The following is a 12,157-nucleotide window of genomic DNA, read 5'->3' as shown; positions in this document are numbered from 1 at the left end:
GCAAAAGAATGATGGTTTAAACCCTATCTCTTGACTGGGGGTGAATGTTTTTATTTGTTCTGCATTCTGTTCATCAATTGTGTGTCTTTTGCTTTCTCGCCCTAAGTGCGCAAGGCATGCCCAGGCATGGGTCCCGCGCTCACTGTGCCACTGGAATCCATCCCTCGGAGCGGCACAAGGGTAGCACTAAGGTATTGCTCCATGAAGCGGTAACTATACCGCTGGGAACACCCTTCGCTTGCCAGCTCATGAGGCACGATAGATGTGTCTTATCAAGACCAGATTAGGTCAGATTTTTTCGCGCTTCCCATTGGGCCCACTCAAGCCCGGAAGCTTAACTTGGTAGCCGATTTTTGCTACTTAGTTATAGGACTACAGACATATATTCTTTAGAATTCAAAATTGAGTATTTTTTTCTGTAGGGACCATCAGAGGTCCTGATGAATAAGTAGTAGAGGACTACTTTCAAAACATGTTGACCAGGTAGTAAGCAATTTGGTCTACCAACAAAACCCCCCTTTTTAACGTTCCCAGCCAGAGAAGATAATAAATTTCATTTTTTTCTACTAGCCAGGGAATTTTTAAAACTTTGCATTCACATATACAGGTCCCTACACTTCACTGATATCACCTACACTGCACCAAACATAGCCTATCATCACACCAACTAGTGCTCCCACGTAGTTAGTAGGTCGCAGCACGCCCGCCCCGTAGAGGGACGGGAAGACCCCTATGATGAAGCATGACTCTAAGGGGTTCTTAGTGTGTGAGGGGTATTTTAAAAGCACATAGTGCCCTCATCTTGTCAGTACAAGAGAGGGCCACGTCTCACATTTTAGATCGTAATCTCTATTATTTAAAAATATTCACCTACACATTGATAGAATCTTGTTGTTTATACAGATCAGTAAGGAGGGTGATTCTATCATTACCTTTATACGTCCTCTACTGTTGTTTTGGATTTGCATATGGCCAGGTCTGAACTGGGGTGGCATGGTGAGCAAAAGGATGATGGATTTAACCCAGATCTCTTGACTGGTGGTGAATGTTTTGATTTGTTCTGCATTCCGTCCATCAATTGTGTGTCTTTAACCTACAATTGGAGACATTGACATCTGATGATCAAGATTCCGAAAATGACACATCACCAAATAATACAAAAGACCGAGCTCGACTTAGCTGACTCGAAAACCCAAATATATCATCTAGAAACCAACCAGAATGGAACCATTTGGAAAGGGTCACACCCATCAATAACAATACAGCAGCGGTTTTTACTGCTCCAATGTTTTCCACACATCATAACAACACAAAAATACATGAAAGTATAATTACATCTAGGGCAGACAGGACCATTGTGATTACATTCCCCTTATCAGAAAACAATACTGTTAATAAGCAATACTGTGAAAGGGACATTGTTTCGGCTCCCATTGATGACAAAGAATTTAGAAATGATAATGCAAATAATGATAATGCAAAAAATAAAAGGAAAATTCAGGACTATCTAAGTGAAACATTGTACGATCGCATCTTATCTTCCACAGCCAAGGATAGTGACCGGTGGGGGGGAGCTAGAGGGCGCACGAGCAGCATGGCCGCACTTGTGCGAGGCTCCTGCAGCCTGTGCCGATATCCTGCTATAATCCTTTCTTTACCACCTCCGACGCCGATAAAATTTGGTGGGATTGCTGAGAACCGGTGAACTGACGCTCGGTGAAATTTTGGAGTGAAACGGATCCGTGCTTGCAGAGATATCACAGCGGGAGTGCCCGACCGACTGCTGCGGTGGAGCCTGCGCTGCGTGAGGCTGGGCGCCACAACTACGCAATACCGGAGGAGCCCACGTGGTCTGTAGGCCCCGTCCTACGGGAGGCTGTGCGAGCGTCCCCAATTGCAGATCGGGACACTGGGGTGTATTGCGGAACACGCTGCTATCCAACCTGGCGGAACAAGACAGGTCGGAGACAAAACTGTGCTGACTGCCTGGCGCTCGAAATATTCACGGGCAGGACTTAGGCGCCTGAGAGTCACCGAGCTGGTGGTGAGTGCGGGAAGGGGGGCACTTCGCCATCTGCCTTGCCGGCCTATTTCCTCCTACCTGCCACTTGATCCCCCGCTGGAGGGAGCGAGGCGGGCTGCTCCACAGAGTACTGTTCGGGGCAGTACTGCTGAAGACACATTGGCGCCGAAAATAGGTCGGAACACGCAGTGGGAGAGAGCGGCCGTTGGATCCCCCGACGTGGCTGGGGCACTGTGGCCATGATCTGAGTGACGGATATTTTTGCTGGTGGGCTGGGAGCAAGAACTATACTGACGGAGACAAGCAGTGCGGAAAGTGCAGATCGTGATACTTTGGTGTATACCTGCTCAGTGGACCGATACTGCTGGACTAGCGGTGAGACACACCACGTGCCAATCAATGAGGAACAGTGACTAATAATCGCATGGTACACTATTCATTGCAATATCGTGGAACTAGGCACGGAGACGGTGCTCCCCCTACTGCTGCACGGAGTGGAATGCCTATGCTGGTGAGGTCCTTGCAGGGGAGATTGTAGACGAGAGGGTGAAAGCTGGAGCCTATTTGAGAACCGCTTGCCACTGCACTACGCTAGCCGCGGCGAAGGTGGCTGAGTGATTCCGAGGGACTGATCCCTGGCCCTTTGTGCTGGGACTTTTCGAGACTTGGCCAGTTCTACCCTGCATGCTGGTTGCATCATAGCGTGCCGAGACATACAAGTGGGAAAAAAAGAGCAATTTACCGACTACAAATTATTTTGAACCCACTATTCAGGGGAAAACAAACCAAGTGATACTCCTAGGTAGTTGGGGTATATATCATTCGTACCCTTTTAATTTATTTTTTGAAATGTGAGCGTCTCATAAGAAAAGGACACTTTATGTTCTCTCACAATTGCCAATTTTTCATCATATTTACAAATATACAATACATTTAAACGATACAACACTTACATATACAAACTTTCTTTTAAATATATACAGACTATTATTTCTCAAAAAAAGACAAGAGTCAAGCTTTCGACTCACAAAATGATTCAACTACAAACAAATGCAGCCAATGTTTTTCAAACAATTAATACACCATAAATTAATTCTGTGGTCTATTAAGCAACTAATAGCTAATCTTTTTCCTGTGTGCCGACGCGTTTTGAACTCGATGTATTCAATTGTCGAGTTCTCCTCAGGGCTCGGTCTCTTGGATTTTTCTAGAAATGTATAAAACAAAGTGTTTTTACTTTTTAATCCATAAACCGTCTGCTTTTCAGCTAAGTACTCTAGTGTCACCATTTTTACCTTTGTCCCAGCAGCCGCCGGTCCGCAGGTACTTTGTTTACATTCAACTGGGGTTAATTGGACCTGTAAATGAGTGAGGACAAGATGTAACTTCCTCCTCAGTTTGAATACAAACGAAAAAGCACGTATTTTAACTAGGCATACCTCAAAGTGTAGGCAGGGATCTTGTGTGGACCCTCAGAATGACTTTATCTGTTTTTCACGGTATTTTGGCTGCCTAGAAATGACAATGCATTACTTGAAAATTTGTGTCCGATAAAATGTGGACTAGAGAAGGAGTTCAAAACTGGAAGAGGCATACCTGGCGTTGTCGCCGGTTTCCACTTAGGCTGCAGCATCTCTCTGTGTGTTCTGCGTGACAGCCTGAAAGTAACAATAAAGTACTAAAAAATATTGTCCGATTCAAATTAGACTTACAAGGGCGTTCAACACTCGGCGAGGCATACCTGGCGTTCACGCCGATTTCGACTTGGGCTGCAGCGTCTCTCTATGTTTTCTGCTCGTATTTCAATATTCTAATCTTCAATCGGGATACCCGCTACTCTCCTGTATGTATAAAAATTAATTTAGACTCTGGACGCCAAGGTGGAGTCATTGCTTGAAGCTACATCTTGGGTGACACTTACTTTCAACCGCGGCAATCCGGCGACTTCCTTAGTAAGTCTGTGGATGCGGCGGCCATCTTCTAAGGGCTTTTTAAACATAAGCGTTACTGGGTGACAAATCCTGTTTCCTGTGGCTGCCATCTTTAAGAGGGTTTCTAGTATTGGAAAGGAATGTGTGAAATCTGATTGGAATATGGAGGTTCATTGGCCTGATGAATTTTTAGTGTGTATATCATTATTCATCATACAATTCTTCTTTCTGGCCCCATATTTAAAATTCAATATTGATTTATCGCGTCTGGTATATTACAACCTTGCAATTTCTATTCTTATCAGTCTTTTTTCTGTACAAGGAAGAAATTAACTGTCCTTCAGTACATGTGATCTCCACATCGTTATCAATAATCCATACAGTGGAAATATCAAACAATGGTTTCGTTATATCGAGGACGTGTGGCTCCTGTGGCAGGGGAGCCACACCGAATTGACTCAGTTCCATGCATGGTTAAATGCCAAACATTTGGATATAAAATTTTCAATGGAACATAGCGATAGGCGAATGACTTTTCTAGATGTGGAGATCACATGTACTGAAGGACGGTTAATTTCTTCCTTGTACAGAAAAAAGACTGATAAGAACACCATGTTACATCATCAAAGTGCCCACCCTAGAAACCTGAAGTCCAATCTACCTTATGGTCAAATGCTTCGAATTAGGAGAAATTGTACAGTGCCTGCAGACTATGAAAGACATGCGAGCCGATTTTGCTAGGAATTAACAGAGCGAGGATACCCAAAAAAGCTGTTGAGGCATTCATTCAAGAGGGCACGGTATACACCCCTAGAATGTCTGCTTCAGACTAGAATTAAACCTGAATTGGACCGATTGGTCTGTGTAACAACCTTTGGGTCCGATGCCAACAAATTGAGACAGGTGGTCTTACAAAACTGGTACCTCTTGGAAAATTTGGACTGCCCTTTTCCACGTCCGCTTTTTGCATACCGCAAAAATAGAAGTATCAGGCAACAATTAGTGAGGGCAGATATTGCACTACCTAAGCCTAAAAGTGACTTGTTGTCCAAATGGGGGATGAAACCAGTGGAGGGACACCACAAATGTGGTTCCTGTGTGGCATGTGGAAACACATTGGAAGGGAAGGAATTCCAACATGGAAGTGTTAGATGGAAACATTTGCATTTTTCTAACTGTAGAACACGCAATGTCGTGTACGTCATTGTGTGTCCATGCCAAAAGCTTTATATTGGCAAGACAACACAGCAAGTGAATACAAGGATGACGCAGCATAAATCAAGGTTAAAAAATAAAATGTTAACCGCCCGATGGTCGAACATTTCATCGAGAAGAACCACACTGAAAACGACTTCAAGTGGTCTGTCTTGTATGTTCTGCAACAAATCTGGCCCATGGATCCAGACGAAATACTGTTGCAAAAGGAGGCATATTAAATACTTAAATTCAATACCGCGCTACATGGTATGAATTCGCTATCAGAAATTGCAAGGTTGTAATATACCAGACGCGATAAATCAATATTGAATTTTAAATATGGGGCCAGAAAGAAGAATTGTATGATGAATAATGATATACACACTAAAAATTCATCAGGCCAATGAACCTCCATATTCCAATCAGATTTCACACATTCCTTTCCAATACTAGAAACCCTCTTAAAGATGGCCGCCACAGGAAACAGGATTTGCCACCCAGTAACGCTTATGTTTAAAAAGCCTTAGAAGATGGCCGCCGCATCCACAGACTTACTAAGGAAGTCGCCGGATTGCCGCGGTTGAAAGTAAGTGTCACCCAAGATGTAGCTTCAAGCAATGACTCCACCTTGGCGTCCAGAGTCTAAATTAATTTGTATACATACAGGAGAGTAGCGGGTATCCGATTAAAGATTACAATATTGAAATACGAGCAGAACACATAGAGAGACGCTGCAGGCCAAGTCGAAATCGGCGTGAACGCTAGGTATGCCTCGCCGAGTGTTGAACGCCCTTGTAAGTCTAAATTGAATCGGACAATATTTTTTAGTACTTTATTGTTACTTTCAGGCTGTCACGCAGAACACACAGAGAGACGCTGCAGCCTAAGTGGAAACCGGCGACAACGCCAGGTATGCCTCTTCCAGTTTTGAACTCCTTCTCTAGTCCACATTTTATCGGACACAAATTTTCAAGTAATGCATTGTCATTTCTAGGCAGCCAAAATACTGTGAAGAACAGATAAAGTCATTCTGAGGGTCCAGACAAGATCCCTGCCTACACTTTGAGGTATGCCTAGTTAAAATATGTGCTTTTTCATTTGTATTCAAACTGAGGAGGAAGTTACATCTTGTCCTCACTCATTTACAGGTCCAATTAACCCCAGTTGAATGTAAACAAAGTATCTGCGGACCGGCGGCTGCTTGGACAAAGGTAAAAATGGTGACACTAGAGTACTTAGCTGAAAAGCAGACGGATTATGGATTAATAAGTAAAAACACTTTGTTTTATACATTTCTAGAAAAATCCAAGAGACCGAGCCCTGAGGAGAACTCGACAATTGAATATATCGAGTTCGAAACGCGTCGGCACACAGAAAAAGATTAGCTATTAGTTGCTTAATAGACCACAGAATTAATTTATGGTGTATTAATTGTTTAAAAAACATTGGCTGCATTTGTTTGTAGTTGAATCATTTTGTGAGTCAAAAGCTTGACTCTTGTCTTTTTTTGAGAAATAATAGTCTGTATATATTTAAAAGAAAGTTTGTATATGTAAGTGTTGTATCGTTTAAATGTATTGTATATTTGTATATATGATGAAAAATTGGTAATTGTGAGAGAACATAAAGTGTCCTTTTCATATGAGACGCTCACATTTCAAAAAATAAATTAAAAGGGTACGAATGATATATACCCCAACTACCTGGGGGTATCACTTGGTTTGTTTTCCCCTGAATAGTGGGTTCAAAATAATTTGTAGTCGGTAAATTGCTCTTTTTTTCCCAATTATAAATGGTCCAACTGACTACAATTCCCAGGACCTAACTCCCCTTGCTTCCCGACACATACAAGTGAGCATAGAGATCTGCGTGCACGTGTGCTGATGCCAGTGAAGCGCTTTTGAGGGGCCACAGCTACGCTTAACGGACTCGGTGCTGGCTTGGTGGATCGTTAACGGTCTGTTTTTGCACTAGTTCATGACGGAGGCCTCTGGATCGCCCAGTGGCGGAGGGGGTAAGGGGACCTCTGTCACCAGAGTTCGATCAGCTAATGGCGCTCAAATGGGGCGGCAGGACACCAGGCAGGCGAAAATATCCTTTGACTCGGCTCAACCGCCGAAGAAAAACGCGAGAGTGGAGTCGGACTCTGGAGGGCCTCACAGCGCTTCCACAGCCGGGCCTAGTCGTGACACGGATATGCCGGTTATGCACCTTCTGCTGCAGGAGATGAAGCAAGGGTTCGCGACGGTGGTGGACAAGGTAAATCGTCTATCCTCCAGAATGGACGCTATTGTACAAAAGATGGACGTGCACGAAGAACGCATTACGCAGGCGGAGAGGAGAATCTCGGAAAATGATGATACCACGGCGTCGCATGCTACGCGGCTGACGAGAATGGACAACATCCTCTGGGTAATAGCGGCAAAGAACGAAGAGTTGGAAGCACGCAGCCGTCGCAATAATGTACGCGTGGTTGGTGTGCCGGAATCGACAAACACAGGGCGGATGGAGGACTATGTGGAGCGGATTCTAAAGACGGCGGTGGGGGAGGAAGCCTATTCACAGCAATTCATCGTCGAGAGGGCACATCGCTCTCTGGGTCTTCAACCACAACCAGGTGCACCGCCCAGACCGATCATAGCACGGCTACTGAATTATAGAGACCGAGATACAGCGCTGCGAGCTGCAAGGAACACAAAACAGCTGACATGTGATGGAGTGAATTTTTCCTTATACCCAGATTTCATACCAATGGTGCAAGACCAGCGACGGAAGTTTCTGGATGTGAAAAAGAAACTTAGAGCCCTACAAATTGACTATGCATTACTATACCCTGCAAAACTAATCGTCACTCATCAGGCGAAACAACACTTCTTTCTGAATCCACAACAGGCTGAGGACTTCCTGAAACGGCTGAGAAGTGAGCGAGGACAACGTCGAGCAGAAGAGGAAGCGGAGGAGGAAGGAGACTAACATTTCAGTGATCATTGTTGACCTTTATTGCTGCCTGAAGGGTGACAAGTCTGGGTCATTTTGAATACCATCCGCTGGGCTGCCGAAATGGGGACTCTGCAAGGACACTGCTACTGTGCATACAAGATGATGCTGAAATCGGCGTTTGGACTAATGGTGGTAATGTATGCCAGGCGACACCCCCTTCCCTCGATGAACCCTCCGTGGGGAGGTTCGGATCAAAGGGCGGGGCAAAGGGGGTGGTGAAGTGCGTACTTTAGATGACCCCACTAGGGAGTACCCCATTGACACTGTTTTTTGCACTGCAGCTAATTGGGGGTTTGCTGGCGGTGATGAGGGAGGTGGGGGGGAGGTTTGCTGGAGAGTTGGGATTGCTTCAGTGGGAGGGGGGTGGGCTAAGGATGCACACAATATGTATGTTTAGAATAGTTTTCGGGAGGTTAAGGATTGAAAATGCTAGGATAGTGCATGGTTGGGGAAGGAGGATGTTCGATCGGATGTTTGGAATGGGTGGGGGGAGGTAGGGGATGAGGGGTGTGGTTGTGGAGGTTGGTTACTACGGGCAATGGTTACACAGGAAATTGCATGTCCATTGGAGAGATTGCTGTGAGATGGTTGGCGGGTGGTTAGAACGGGTGGGGATGTGTGTCGTTTTATCTGTCGCACATGCTCATGGCTGATAAGTCTGGGACTACACTATCGATATTGTCGTGGAATGTGCGGGGCATTATTGATGCTAGGAAAGGCAGGAATATACTTGCTTATCTGGATAGACATAATGTGCACATAGCACTGTTGCAGGAGACACATTTTAGGCCGTGTTTGGACCCCACATTTGCTAGAAAGTGGGCTATGATCAGGAAATTTTCATCATATTCCTCCTACTCACGGGGAACTGCGGTGTTGATCAAAAAAAACATTCCGTTTCAACTGATGGGTGAGATCCTGGACCCTAATGGTCGCTTTGTGCTATTGTGGGGGAGGCTGGGCACGGATACTGTTGTGATTGTGAGCTCTTATGCTCCTAATGTTGACACTCCGGATTTCTTTACGACACTTTGGGGACACATATTGGGGGTGGGTGCCACTCATGTCATTTGGGGGGGATTTTAATTTTACATTGATTCCTGGTATGGATAGGTCAGACGGTTGCGTGCAATATAACAGACAAGAACGAGATGTGCTGATGGGCCTTATAGAGGAGGCTGGGCTGGTGGATAGTTGGAGACACACGCATCATACAAAGAGGGAGGGCACGCACTTTACTTCACACACTAATACATGGGCCAGATTGGACTACTGCTTTGTGACGAGAGGACTTTGTGAAGGGATGGGGAAGGTGTTGCACTTGCCCAGAACTTACTCTGATCACTGCCCGGTGTTGCTGTCCCTCGCTATACCTGGTCATGATCGACAGAGGCCCCCCTGGAGAATGCTTCCATCCATACTACTAGATACGGTATTTAAGACTGAGTTGGGGGTTGAAATTGAGGAATTCTTTCCCAGGAACAAAGATTCGGTGGATAGTGTTGAAACGGTGTGGGAGGCATTCAAAGTCACGATCAGAGGGGTTTGCATATCCAAAGGCGGGGGGGTGCTGAGAGATATACAGAGGACACTGAATAGATTAGAGCACGAGCTGAGAGGATTAGAACTTGATATGGCGACGAGGCCGGACGCGGGATTGCATAGAACATTTAGAGATAAGCTAACCGAATATGAGGCAGAGGCGGCAAGGGAAGTCAACTTCAGGGGGAAATATTGGACTGCGCGTATATATTGCGAGGGTGAACGACCGGGCAAAGTATTGGCTGAGATGACGAGAAAACCACGCTTTAGCTCCAATGTATTAGAGATTGTCACGCAGGAAGGGGAAAGGTTTCGAGACACTGAGACGATTCAGAGGGAGTTTCTGCTGCATTATGGTCACCTTTATACTTCGCGACAGACACATGCAGAGGGCATGGGACACTTCCTTGATGACATTGCACTGTGCTGGCTCAGCGATGTGCATAGAACATTCCTTAGCGCGCGCCACTGGAGCTTGATGAGATCCGCGACGCGATTATGTCGATGGCTAATGGCAAAGCGACGGGACTGGACGGACTCCCTGCGGAGTTCTATAAATGTTACATAGAGATAATGGCACCGGTCCTTAGGGAAGTCTATGTAGAATCTTTGGAAGCTGGGACATTGCCGGGATCGATGAGGGAGGTGGTCATTACCTCTCTGTTGAAACCGGGGAAGGACCCGACAGACGCGGACTCCTATCGGCTGCTGTCGCTTATCAACTGCGATGCAAAAATTCTAGCCAAAGTCCTCGCAACGCGCCTCTCGCTGATTATGTCTAAATTGGTGTTGCCGGATCAGGCTGGCTTTGTGCCAGGCCGTGCTACCTCACATAATCTCAGGACGTTGTTCTCCTTAATACAGATGATTGCCCCGATATCCCAGTCGCTGCAATATTTTTAGATGCCACGAAGGCATTCGACTCGGTTGAGTGGCCGTATCTATTTAATATATTGCATAAAATGGGGTTTCCGAAAATATTTGTCAGCTGGGTGGAGCTCCTGTATACAGCACCGACGGCCAGAGTGGTAATTAATGGATTGCTGTCTGCCCCGATACCGATAACCAGAGGAACTAGAGAGGGATGTCCTCTCTCCCCACTGCTTTTCGCTATAGCGATACCGCCACTGGCATGTCGTATCCGACAATTGCACAGAGACAGTGCTTTTCGCTGCAATCAACGCCAGATTGGTGTGTCTTTGTATGCGGACAACATCACGATTTATGTTAAAGATCCGCAAACTAATCTTAACCCTATTTTGCGTGAGTTTCTAGTTTTTGGACGACTGTCAGTGGTGCACATAAATTGGAAAAAGTCTCAATTCTTCCCGCTCACGGGCGCTGTTCAGAAATTCCAATTGGACTACCCACTAGAATGGTGTGATTCAGACCTTAAATATCTGGGAATAGTGATATCCCTGGATAAGGAGGAGACGCTGAGGTTGACGGGGTAGCCATATCGAAACTGGCGGATAATGTTATGCGGTGGAAAGCACTGACGTTATCGATGGCAGGGCGCGCGTCGCTGATAAAGATGGTGGTATTGCCACAGTTTTTATACCTATTCCAGAACATACCCTATTTCCCTGGCACATTCTTTTTTAAACAGCTGAGGTCGGAACTTCTTAGTCTTTTCTGGGGAGCAAACAGCCACGGCTGCGTTGAAGCATTCTAACCCAGCCTTATGAGAATGGGGGTTTTGACGTGCCTGATTTCGATACCTATTATATTGCTGCCCAGGCACAATACGCCTATCACTGGATTAACCCCACGCCTTTTATGCAGCAAATTGCTGCAGAGGACTGGATCGCACATCCTCTCCCACTCAACAGCCTGATACAAGGCTCAGTGCGGGACATAGACACGCCGTTCACCACGGTGACTTGCACCATAGACGCTTGGACTCGAATTGCGAGGCTTCTTAATACCACGCACCTGTACTCACCTGTTCTGCCCCTTACGTATCACCCTGGTATATCGCTCCTACAGGAGGCGGGCTTTCAGTTAATGTGTAAACGCTTGCAGATTGCCACGTGGGGGAACCTATTCCTCAACGGACAATTCTGTACCAAGGAACAAATGTTTCAGGGTGTTATGCCTACTCCTTTGGAGGTCTTCTATTACGTCAGGCTTCGACAAGGGTTGAGAGCAGTCTTGCCTAACTTCCCGAAGGAACCTGATGCGGTTTTGCCACTGCATGCCTTGCTGACGTCCGATGGCCGCCATCTTGTATCCAGGTTGTATAACAATATCAGATTGCACCGCCAAGGGACTGAGAGCTCAGCTCGTAGACATTGGAGTGAGGATCTGGGCAAAGTTATAACTGACGATCAATGGCAATATTGTTGTGCCATTACTGCTAAAATTGGTAGCAGGTTGAAGGTTATTCATTTCAAGTTTTTACAACGATTTTATTATACACCTGCTAGAAAGCTACGCTATCGCTTAGCAGACAATGATAGAT

The 12,157-nt window shown here is 45.8% G+C and overlaps 1 protein-coding gene across 1 annotated transcript in view; it reads right to left on the bottom strand.

Moving 5' to 3' along the window:
• The window catches only part of LOC144806119 (vomeronasal type-2 receptor 26-like), a 420,183-nt gene extending 419,166 nt beyond the window's left edge, over positions 1-1,017 (bottom strand). The window contains exon 1 of the mRNA XM_078672565.1: positions 933-1,017. The gene's annotated coding sequence lies outside the window, so the exon portion shown is untranslated. The remainder of the gene's footprint in view (positions 1-932) is intronic.
• Between the last annotated feature and the right edge of the window lie 11,140 nt (positions 1,018-12,157).

Source organism: Lissotriton helveticus, chromosome 1_2, assembly GCF_964261635.1.
Source record: "Lissotriton helveticus chromosome 1_2, aLisHel1.1, whole genome shotgun sequence".
NCBI classification, from domain to species: Eukaryota; Metazoa; Chordata; class Amphibia; order Caudata; family Salamandridae; genus Lissotriton; species Lissotriton helveticus.
This window is presented reverse-complemented; position numbering and strand designations above follow the sequence as displayed.